Consider the following 13,171-nt stretch of genomic DNA (forward strand, 5'->3'; position numbering starts at 1 on the left):
TTCTATGCCTAAATATGATTTTGAAAGCTCACTCTCATTTTTATTGTATTGCTGTGGTCTATTACATAGAATGTATCCATGACCACGAATGATTTATTGAAAAAATAGGTATATTTATAAAAATATGTCAGTGGTGTCATAATTACTTATCAATATACTCAAAATACTGTTCAGTAGATCAGCTATTTTTATATCATTCCAACTTGAATAGCAATTTCAATATATTTTGTGTTCATGCGTACAGTCATCGTCGGTTGTGTTGGCAGCCCTGGGGCGTGAGGCGCCGGGTTGGCGGGTTGGCCCAGCAATGAGTCATGTCATGATAGCCCAGTGTTGCCAGGTCTACAGAAATATCTGTATTTCTACAGATATTTCGAAGAGTATACAGAAAAACAGATTTTTGTGCAAAATCTACAGATATTTTTAAGTTTACACAGAAAATTTGCAGAAATCTCATCCAATTTCTGATAATCAATAAATATCATGGAACATCCAGTTATAAACTTTACAACTTTTACAAATGACAAAAAATGAGGCCGTCGGTCAATCGTCCCGCCATTCCGCCAAGGCCCCCCCACCCCCATGCACTGTACTTGAACCGTACGCGTCAGCAGGCAGACCCGGTGAGACTCAACTTCAGCGATGTCAGTTTAGCAGATTTTCGTTGGTCATTACTCACAATTGTTCTCAATTGTTCTTAATGATGTTCATTTTAGTGTGCGAATACCATCGGCATACGTATAAAACCCTATGTGAATTTAAAAATTATAAATCCACAAAGTTAACAACAATGCTGTGTGCTGGACGAGCTCAGTGCGAGTCTGCTGCTGCTGAGTGTGTAGCTCAGCGACTCGGCAGTCGCCAGCTGGGCTCTCATTTTTAAGGTAATTACCTCAGATTAGCGTAATCTCACCACTTTTAAGGTAATTTTGAGGTAATGCTATTTTTAAGGTAATTCTGAGGTAATTCAGGTATTCTTAAGGTAATTCTAACGTAATTGGATAACTTGACAATGGTGCCATATGTCTAACGTCACACTACTCACTTGCAATGCGATATTATTTGGAGTGTGGGCAGCCCAAGATGGCCGCCACTTTGAAACACTCGGAAAACCCCCACCGCCTCTTTATCATCTATGGCGCACGGTTTGTTTACGTTGATCTTCTGGGCGGGAAGGCGGAGCTTCATTTATGCTCAACCTTTTATGCTTACCTCATTCCAGTGCAACAGTAGAGAGGGTGTTTTCTGCAGTGAATAGAATGAAAACAAAGCTTAGAAACCGCTTGTCTACTGGTACTTTGACTGGCCTGTTGCACACTAAGAGACTCTTCTCAAACACTAGTACATGTTTTAATATGAATTTGCCAACTCAAATGATGAAGTTAATGAAAGAGGATATGTACAGTATGGCAAAAGACATAGAAGATGATAACAGTGAGTAGATCAGTTTTTTCAATATTTTTTAATAATTTTGTATTATGCTGATTTTTGCACTCCATTCATAATTTCAGTTTCACATTCAGGAGGATTTTTTATTTTGTAATGGCAAAATAAGCCAAAAACTGGTAATAAATGTAAATGAAAATATTATGTAATTGATGTAGTATTGAGTTTAATTTAGTCTAGTCCTGATATATATATATATATATATATATATATATATATATATATATATATATATATATATATATATATATATATATATATATATATATATATATATATATATAAATGTGTGTGTGTGTGTGTATAATCTACATAATTTTTCCGGAATCTCAAGATATTTTAATGGCAAAGCTACAGAAAAAATGGGTTAGGAACCTGGCAACACTGTGATAGCCAGACACGCTGCTACACCCTCGCTGTTAGCACGTGTTGTCCTGTGCACCATGCCGCGGGGCTTGACATCGGCGCAAATAGAGAATATTCTCTATGACGATAATGTCACAGAGTTGGGGGACAGTGATCTCTCTGAGGAGGACGATGAAGATGACTCTGATTACATACAATCAGACAGGGGGAGTGATGATGAAAATGAAAGTGAATCTGCTCCTGCTCATTCCAGCAAGAAGCGGAAAAGGGATGGTGGGGAGTCTGGGCTTGTAGTAGGTGCTTCCTCACTATCAGCTTCTCAGCCACTGCATGACCTCGCTAGTCAAGCGCACACACCATCTACATCCCAAGCTCAACACCAAACAATAAATGCTGATGCTGATGTACAATGGGAATGGAGAGATGGTCATGACTTTTTGCCCACTGATTTTCAGTTTGATCTTCATGGTCGTGGTATACCACATGGACTCGTTCATGATGGCAGCACAGAGAGTGAATATTTTAGGTTGTTTTTCACGGAAGACATAATGGCTCATATAGTCAAAGAAAGCAACAAGTTTCATGGCTTTATGATAGCAGGTAAAATACTCCATCCACACTCTCGTTTCTTGCAATGGCAGGACACAGATGTAAAAGAAATGTACTCATTTTTGGCTTTAGTTATGCTGATGGGGCTCACTCCAAGGGAAAATTATAAGGAATACTGGTCGACAGATCCACTTCTTCGCCAGCCTATTTTCAGTAAAATCATGTCAGTAAACAGGTTCATTGCTTTGCTACAAGCCTTACACTTCCAAGATAACACTCAGCCAACTGATGATGACAAAATGAGAAAAATAAGGCCCATCTTTGACTACATTTGCCAAAGTTTCAAGTCATCATTCAAACCATTTCAAAATTTAATTATTGATGAAAGTTTGGTTCTGTGGCGTGGTAATTTACACTTTCGCCAGTACATCCCATCCAAGCGCCACCGATTTGGCCTAAAACTATTTGTTCTTTGTGACTGTGAAACTGGCTTCATTTTGGACATGATTTTGTACACTGGGGCAAGAACAAACATCAACGAGAATAAGAAGTTGGGCATATCAGGAAGCGTTGTCAGTACCATGCTTGAGTCTTACCTTGGTCAAGGACATATACTTTTTGTTGACAACTGGTACACCAGTCCTACACTGTTCCACTATCTGCATGAGAGAATGACTGGGGCCTGTGGTACGGTAAAGCCAAATCGCAAGTTTATGGCCAAATTCCCCATCGGACTGCAGAAGGGCGATGTTGTTCACAAGCAGGCAAACAACATTCTTGCAGTGAAATGGAAGGACAAGAGAGACGTTCATCTCCTCACCAGTGTCCACGAACCAAAGTTGCAAACGAGTGAGAACATTGACCATTCCACAAAAACCTTCATCGACAAACCTGAATGTGTTATTGTCTACAACCAAAACATGCGCCTTGTAGATAAAAGTGACAGCATGATGTCATCTGTGGAATGTTCAAGGAAAACAATGAAATGGTACAAAAAGATGTTTTTTCATCTGATTGACTGTGCTGTCCTCAACGCCCATATTCTATACCAGGTCAAAACTGGCGAGAAGCCGACACTCCATGACTTCACAAGGGAGGTAATAAGACAGCTTCTTGAGCAGTATTCGGAGCCTCTTCCTACAGCAGGACGACGACGAGCATCTCATGGTGACGATCCTACACGTCTCACAGGTCGTCATTTTCCCAAGTATATCCCACCTACAGCTGCCAAGAAAAACGCCCAAAAGCCTTGCCACGTCTGCCGCATCACCACACTCCGGCCAAAGCAACGCAAAGATACGAGGTTCATGTGTGCCCTGCGACACGGCTCTTTGTCTGGACCCGTGTTTTGAGGTATATCACACTCTCAAGATATACTAGAGTGGTATAGATAATTGTAAATAATGTATATACTATAGAGCATAGGAAAATATGTTTCATTTGCTGCTAATGAAAGACAGAAGTTTATAATACGGAAACCTGAAAGTTTACAGGTACAGGATTTTTTTCCCCATGGCCGTTTATAATACGGAAACCTGAAAGTTTACAGGCACAAGTTTTTTTTCCCTATGGCCGTTTATAATACGGAAACCTGAAAGTTTACAGGCAAGTTTTTTTCCCTATGGCCGTTTATAATACGGAAACCTGAAAGTTTACAGGCACAAGTTTTTTTTCCCTATGGCCGTTTATAATACGGAAACCTGAAGTTTACAGGCACAAGATTTTTTTTCCCTATGGCCATGAGATGCGTATTTGCGTGTCAACAGTTAGTTGTAGGTACATTAGCCAATACACTTTTCCCTATGTAAGCATCAATTGCCACATTATTTCTGCTGTCTTTTATGCACATGTGCTTTCATATCATTCATTCCTCATCTTACTTACTTTGGCCCACAGTAGATAGATAGAAGTATAGAACTGTAGTTGTAGTTAGTGTAGTGTTAGCTATACAGGCAGCCTCGTTGGGCCCAACAGGGTTGTTGCTGTCTGTTTCTCCTTTGTATTCATTCCTGGCTCGGAACCTGAGTCATCAGTTTCCCAGCCATACAGATTTTCATGGGATATGCTACAGTCCAGAGGTAATACACAATTACCTCTTAGATATACTTGTAAAATTGGGATGTTATGTAAATTGTACAGTAGCAGAGCAATACCAAATTGGTCGGCAGCAAATGCAAAGACGCGGAAGCTACGTAGTAAATGGGAAAATGTTTGGGGTATGTGATCAGCTGGCGGGCGAGGGCGGGCGGGCTGTGGTATGCAGGAGTACCAACATAAAAAAACATAAAATTCGTATAATGGGTTATTTGGGCAGCTGTGTGTAATTTTTTTGTTGTTGGTGTTACAAAACATGTTATGCTTGTGCAATGAAGGGATAATATTGTGCTACTTATATACACATAGAGAAAATATAGTCTGTACGAGCGTGATAAATTTGGTACTATGATATGACTATAGAAAGGCTAGACAAACAATCCTCAGATATATTTTACAAGAAACTCAAACTAAACAATATATAGTCATGGAAGAAGCATTCACAGTGTGTCGGAAATAATAAATAAGAAGCGGAAGTTACATAGTACTGTTCTACATGTTTCGTCTTACGCACCACCACTGGAGTATTGGTGCCACGCGTGAAAGGACTCACAGAAAACGACAGCTTACAGGGAACACACATATATCGCATTTATATCGTTCAAATCAGCTATTTTTTTTCAATTTTATAAGACAATAATATTATTTGGCCAAAATCCAACCCCACATGACCTGTTTCACTCCTATAAAGCAACACTGTACGGGTTAAGGAAGGGAGAGAGAGGGAGGGTAAGGAAAGGAGAGAGAGGGAAGGTAAGGGAGTGGAAGGAAAGTAAGGGAGTGGAAGGAAAGTAAGGGAGTGGAAGGAAAGTAAGGGAGGGTAAGGGAGTGGAGTGAGGGTAAGGAAAGGGGTGGAGGGAGGAAGGGCATTATTATTATTATTATTATTATTATTGAGAATTCTGGGAGGGCAACAAGGTAAAATAAAACAATGCTCCAGACCCAAAGTTCCCTTAATGATCAGACAAGGATAGGGAATACAAGAGAGACAGTGACAGCAAAGAGAGGAAGAGAAACGGAAAAAGGGGGACAAAAAACAACACCCAAGGTTCACTTGAGGAGCCCAAGCAGCTTGCAAATGATATATAGCTCCTAAGAAACACTTATTCATCATTTACCTTCCCTGGCAAAATGTGAAAGCTGAAAATTTTCCTTCCTTTATTCCCTCCTCCCTTTCATTTTTACCCTCTTCCCTTCCTTTCTTTCTTCCTCCCTTCCTTCCATTCTTCCTGAAATCTGCCAAACCTCCATATACAACTCTCTATTCAAGCACCAATATGACCTATGGAGAGAAACAAACAAACAAACTCTCTCTCTCTCTCTCTCTCTCTCTCTCTTGCACACATCAGATATGCAAAATGATTATCCCTTGCCTGTGTGTGTGTGTGTGTATTTACCTAGTTGTGAAATACAGGAAAAGAGCCGTACTAGGCTCGTGCTGTCCCGTCTCCATAACGCTTATTATCCAGTCTGGCTTTAAATTCATGAATCATTTTTGCACACACAGTCTCCTTGTCAAGTCCGTTCCATGTTGTTGTGCTTCTGTATGGAAAACTGTATTTCTTGATGTCTCTCCTACAGTCGCTCTTCTTCAATTTCTTACTATTGCCTCTTGTCACACTTCTGTCACGTACCACTAGGTCTTCTCTGTCCAATTTCTCCAATCCCTCTTGTATCCTGTACAATGCTATTAGGTCCCCTCTTTCTCTTCTGCTCTCCAGTGTTGTTAGTCCTTATTTATCCAGTCTTTCTTCATAAGTATGTTCTCTCAGAGTTTCCGTTAATTTAGTCGCTGCTCTTTGTATTCATTCCAACTTTCTAATTTCTTTCCTCAATCTAAGTGACCACACTAATGCTGCATATTCCAGTCTTGGACGTATCATCAATGTTATTTGTGTGTGTGTGTGTGTGTGTGTGTGTGTGTGTGTGTGTGTGTGTGTTGGGGTCCTAATCGGTCAATCAGATTGTATCTTACTGACAAAATGTGTGTCAAATGTAGCAATTTCAATATGGTATGCCACGTAAACTGTACTGCATTGTAGGGATCTTGCTTTTCCTGTCCCTCAAGCCTGGACATCTAATGCCGCCAAGTAATGAAGGGGAAAAAATTCACACTAAGCTGCACACAACTTTCTACTCTGTCTCATTCCTATGCTATACAAATCCCTTATGCAGGAGTAAACCACCGTCTGCATTTCTTTATCCCTTTTGCTGGTACACTCTGGAACAAACAAGCTTCCTTTGCCTGTGTTTCCTCCTGCCCATGACTTGAACTCTTTCATGAGGGGAATATCAAGACACCTCTCCACCTGTAGCTGACTCTCTCCAGACCACTCACTTCTATCTACTTTGACAGGAGCAATGCATAGTGGGCTTTTTTCCCCTTGAGCTGCTTCATTTACTGGACAAAGGAAAAAAAAAAAAAAAAAAGAGCTTCTCACTCCCTTTTCCTGACCTACTAACAAAGACCAGAGCTGCCCAGCCTCAACCTCTGCCTCACCTGCTTCTCCAGACTTGCCATTGGTTGCTGCCGCTGCTGTGCCCCCGGCAGGAGGCTGACCTCGCAGGGATTCCTGGCTGACTTCTTTCTCTGGGGCGTGTCTTCCGTCATCCTGCAACACAAAGGTTCACCTTCATCAACTGGTTAAGATTTATTTCAGTGGCAATATTTGCCCAAGGTTTTTGATATGGGGTGATTTTCAATAATTTTAAATGTAGAAATTCAACTGTCACAAAACAGAGCCTTGAGGACACATTATTGTGGGGATAAATGCCTAACAGATAGGTAATAACCAATATCTATAACCATTGCAAAGTGGATCACAGGGATTTATCAAAAATTACCCGGTGTGCTGCCACTCCATGTTTTCTAAGGTGAATACAAACCCATCAAAGCCTGACATGATAACCAATATCTATACCCTTGCAAAGCATATCAAGAATTTATCAAAAATAATATACAATAATCAGTGGTAGGCATTGCAACCAAGAAAGGATCTTGCACAAGCACTAGGTAGCTTATGACACACTTGTGAGACCAACACTGGAATACTGCTCCACGGTGTGGGATCCTTACACACACAGAAACACTGATAGGCTAGAACAAATCAACACCAAGGCGGCTAGGTTCATTACAAACAATTACACTCAAATGCCTGGCATCACAACACGGATCAAACAACAGATAAACATGGAACCTCTTCACATACACAGACAAGCACACAGACTTACACTTATGTACAAGATCACAAACACTCACATTGACATTGACCCACACACATACTTACACAACACAAACAGTCAACGTACTCGTAACACACACACCCATAAATACCAAACATATCACACTAACACTGACGCATACAAGCACTCATACTTTCTATGCACCATAAGTGACTGAAACAGCCTCCCTCAACAGATTTTAGACTGTGGTACAATAGACTCACTCAGACAACAAATACACACTCAGTTGTCACCACAACACACCAACACTAACAATTACACTTGATTCACTTCCCTCCCCCACACACCCAGCTCCCCCGTCCCCCAACAGCCAACACAAATATGCATGTTATGCACCTGAATGGGTGCCCTGCGTATTATAAATCAAGATCAAGGTAATTTTGCTGTGCAGGTGTAACTACTAATTTTGCACTTGTGCACCGGCATGAGTGCAATATTACACAAGACTGAGCACTGCACTGCTGATATTTACTGAAGAACAACACTGTGCAAGTCATTGCACAGCGCCCCACCACTAAACTTAACAGATCTATTCAAATTCAACATCACCTGCTGGGTGGGGCTTTGTCCCCATCAACCCTTCCTTGGTTTAAAATATCCAAAATCTGACACAGCACCTCCTTAGGGGGGCATTACCTTTGTTCCCCCTTGGCCCCTGGTGTGTGTCTTACCTAAATTTCTTACCTAGATGGGGAGAACCCCATCTAGAATCAGGTGACGCCTCCAACGAAGACAGCAAGTAGATTGTCCTTTAGATGTTCTGATGGTTGGCTAATGTGGCATCACCAAGACCACACAAACAACTGCCCTAATACTCTTGAGTAAGTGTCAAGACAATATAGTCAGGTTGGCAATCCCGAGTGGAGACACAGCACAGCACAGGACACAAGTTTACAAGTTGAAGAGATACTCAACAACCCAAAGTCAATCAAAATCATACAAAATTTGACCGAGAGAAGTGTGGAGATGCCGTTTGAAAGCATTAACAGAATTCACCACCACAACTGATTCTGGTAAATTATTCCAAATGCTAATGACCCGCACAGAGAAGAAACGAGCTCGAACATCAGTATTGTAACAAGGAACAAAAAGCTTAAAGGAGTGGCCTCTCGTGTCTCTGTTGAAATTTCTAACAAAGAGGTGACCTAGATTCGGACAAAACCCTTCCAGAATGTTGAACACCATAATGAGATCAGCTCTAATCAATCTTCCTTTAATGGAATAAAGACTCAATCTAGCGAGACGTTCACTGTATGGCAGATCATGGAAACCGGTAATTTTCTTGGTCCACCTCCTCTGAACATTTTCTAAAAGCCTAATGTCTCCTGTATAACCAGTGAACCAAACCACAGAGGCAAAGTCCAAGATAGGGCGAATATGCAAGATAAAAACTGTCTTCATGAAATCAGGAGATCTGCAAAGGGTACCCTTTAGAATACTGTAACCAATGCCTCCAGCCTTGCCAGTGATTTCTCTCACATGCAAATGAAACTTTAGGGAGGAATCCACCCTGACCCCAAGATCCTTATAGTTATCTACATCTTGTATGGGTTGGTTTACAATAAAATATGGTAAAGGAGCAGGAGCATAAAGGAAATTCCTACAAAAGTTCATTTTGGCACATTTGCCAACTGAGAAAGATAAACCCCAAGAGCTGCTCGTGTTGTAAAGAGTATTGATGTCTCTCTGCAAAATACTGTGAGAAATTAATTGGTTAGACTTATAAATTTTAGTAGCTAGGTATAATTTACGATCATCAGCAAATAAACAAAACTTACAATTTAGTTCTGAAACAACATGATTAATGTAAATGAGAAAAAGCAGGGGACCAATTACAGACCCTTGGGTAACACCACTGCTTACATCCACTCTATAACTCTTACTTCCATGGACAACTACTTGCATCTTTCTCCCACTCAAATAGTCTTTCAGCCACCCCAGCAAACACCCCCCAATCCCAATACTAGACAGCATTGTGAGTAATAATCTATGATTAACAACATCAAAAGCTTTCTTGAAATCAAAAAATATCACATCCACTGACATACCACTATCATAGAAATGAGTCACGTAGTCATAAGTAAACAACAGTTGCTCGAAAACTCATCTAACCTATCTAAAACCATACTGATGCTGTGAAAGTAAGTTATTATCTTCCAAATAAGAAGCAAGTTGAGACACAATAATTATTTCAAAAGATTTACAGCACACTGATGTCAAACTGATTGATCTATAGTTGAGGGGATCAGAATGGATTCCACCTTTGAACATAACATTAGCATCTTTCCAGTCTGATGGGACTTGCATTGATAAAAGAGATTTTCTGAACAACAAGAACAAAGGATAACTAATGGAGGGGGCACATCTCTTTAAAAATACTGAAGGTATACCATCAGGGCCACAACAAGCAGAAGATTTCACCTTAGAAAGGATATTCTCAATTTTAAAAATATCAAAACTAAATATATTAAATATAAATGAATTGTCACAATGCTGATCAGGATAAGAATTCAATAAGTCAGCAGAAGAAAATACACCAGAGAATGCTTCAACAAAAAGATCTGCCATGTCAGTTGTGTCAGCGCACCAGCCATTATCTCCATACAGCGGTCCAATAGTAGGACGCTGAACCTTCTTGCTATGAAGATAGCAGTGAAAACGTTTAACATCAGGATTTTCGGGAGAAACTAAAGATCTTTCATACTTAATTACAGATTGATGGACAGCATCTTTATGTTGAACAGATATTGTCTTAAAAGAATGCCACAACCTCAAGGCTATTGGGGAAGATCTGCCAAACTTTGTCCGAGCATCCTTATACTCCAACCATACTTGTCGTCTATGCCGTTTTAAAGAAGGAGGTATAGATTTTGCCCAAGGAGGTTTCCTGATTCATGTTGCTTTCTTAATTGGAATAAATAGCTGAATGGTATTAAGCATTAAACTTTTAAATCTTAAATATGATTGTTCAATATCTAAGCCAAGGAATTCATTATCCCAATCAAAATTCAAAACGTGATGGCTTAACAAGGTGTAGTTGCCATTATAAAAGTCAAAGTTGTTATGTACATTATTAATGTTTGGATTAGAACCAAATAAATACTCAAACAAAACTGGAAAATGGTCACAACCTGGAAAGGGGTCTATTATATCGACATGGGAAATTCTATCATCTTCAGATGTAAAGACCAAGTCAAGTATATTATTAGACCGGACATAGGTACTTTGCATAACCCACTGCATGAGACCCAAAGATGAAAACAAATCTAGAAATCTAATATCAATAGAGGAAGTGCAATAAGGAACCTCAGTGGACCAGACAACAGTAGGGAGATTAAAGTCACCAACCAGTATTAATTCTTTACCAACACAGAAAGATTCCAGGTATGAAACAAGAGCAATATTATCTTCCAAAGAATTACTTGGGGGCCTGTAACTACTAATATAGTAACGCCAAAATCAGGCAAAAATACCCCAACAGTATTCGGATGATCTGAATAAGTTTTCCCCACTTTAATATCATCTCGAATGTAAATCCCAACACCGTGAGTTCTTAGATTTAAGGGAGAGTCATTTCGGAGAAATTTATAACCCGATATACTGATAACTGGATCAGAAGCATTGCAAGTTAGCCAAGTTTCACAAACACAACATACCCCAATACTGTGACTAGAAACGAACTCTGCCAAAAAGTTAACTTTATTGATTAAACAGTTGAGATTCAAAAGAACAAAAGTAATGAAGAGGTTATCTACAGAAGAATTACTCAGATTTTGCCAAGAAGAAAGTTCTATGTGAGGTTTTTTTGAGGGTTCCCATCTTTTGAACATACTTCAAGGTTAGAGGCAGAGGATGCAACTAAGTGAGATGTGGGAGGAGTATGAGGGGACTCAAGAATGGGCAAAACAACAGAGGCTAAGCTTTTGTTAAAGATGTGTGAAGAACTAGCAGGCTGGAAGTTCCTCATGGCCTGGGCAGAAGCCCGTTTTTTCCGCAGCTCTTCCCGCTGATTGTAGGTGAGGTCCCTAGAGATAAAAATGTTGGAAAACTGGCTCCCAGAAAGTTTACTGCACCTAGACAGTAACTCTTGCCTCACCCTGACGTTTGATATCTTGGCTCTCACCAAGGAAGCAGAGATGGGCACAATATCTACAAGTGTGATTGGTTCAACTCGCTCCGGCCATAAATAGGAAACAAGTGGATTAAATTTGTCCTGAAAATTTTCCCCAAATGCAAGCCCTTTGATGATGATACTGTCCTTCCTCTTTTCCCTCTCGCTCAACTCATGAACTTCTTCTTTAATAATGGTCCGAATATCAGAATGTCAGAATATCAGAATGAATATCAAATGTCATGCTCCACCCACTCAACAAGAACAGCAGGCACCCATTTAACTGTTTCTGCAGGAAATGATTATGTAAAAAGCTAAGCAGTACAAGGCACCTCAATAAGGTGCTCAGCCAGGCAGGCGGCGGGTGTGATACTGGAGGAACACCAAGGGCCGGGGGCGTATTGGCGATGCCGGTCACACACTCCATCATTACCTTCCCCTCGTGGGATCAGCTTCACCTAGGCTTAGGCATGCCCCGCTAGGCCTTGTTCAGGCTGTCATGGTGGTCAGGGAACTTGGCTGTCATACTATAGAAGTCTGGCAGGAGGCTGTGGGTGTGTGGTGGTGAGTCTGCCGCCCGTCCTTGCACGGAGATGACACACACACACACTGCCTGTCGTGTGTCCCCGCCAGGCCACACGCAGCACACACTGGACAGTAGTGTTGCCCCGGGTACTCGCGCGACGGTCCCCGACACTCGTCGTTCCTGCAGAGTCGCTGCTGCCAATGTTTGTGTTTTTTGAACGGGACGCTTATCGTGCCACACCTGCTCATATTCCTTTTCCTTGTTTCTGAGTAGTGTGAGGATGAAACTGTTTTGCTCCTATTATTTATTTGTTGTTGATTTGTGTCGTCGCTTTTTGTGGGTACTGGATTCTCACCAACACCGGCGTTGGTATGTTATGCAGGCCACCAAATGGAAGAACTGGCGAGTAATTATTATCACTTGAGAATATTCTGGAAGTAGTTTCGGAAGCGAATGTGCTGTGCTGTATATCACGGGGGATTTTAATCTCAGTCTGTTGAACCACAAGCAAGTCAATGTTCAGAATCTTGTGAACCTTCTTTATGCGCGTTCGTTCTGCCAGAGATAACTGAGCCAGCCAGAGTAACCAACACTTCAGCAACTTTAATTGATCACATACGGACAAATGATTTACAACACTACACGACAAGGGGCATATTACATTCTTCTTTCAGTGATCATTTTCCAGTTTTCAGTTCAGTTAGTACTCGAAGTAGTGTATCTTACAATCACACAATAGTTAAAATAAAATTTGATGAGGATTCGATTAAGAAATTCAAAGCTGACTTAATAAACCACCAATGGAACACTGGTGTTAATGATTTATATGTCAACGA

General features: G+C 40.7%; 1 pseudogene; it reads right to left on the bottom strand.

Moving 5' to 3' along the window:
* The window catches only part of LOC126993002 (histone deacetylase 6-like), a 47,624-nt pseudogene extending 35,114 nt beyond the window's left edge, over positions 1–12,510 (bottom strand).
* Positions 12,511–13,171: the final 661 nt, after the last annotated feature.

Source organism: Eriocheir sinensis, unplaced genomic scaffold (assembly GCF_024679095.1).
Source record: "Eriocheir sinensis breed Jianghai 21 unplaced genomic scaffold, ASM2467909v1 Scaffold54, whole genome shotgun sequence".
NCBI lineage: Eukaryota > Metazoa > Arthropoda > Malacostraca > Decapoda > Varunidae > Eriocheir > Eriocheir sinensis.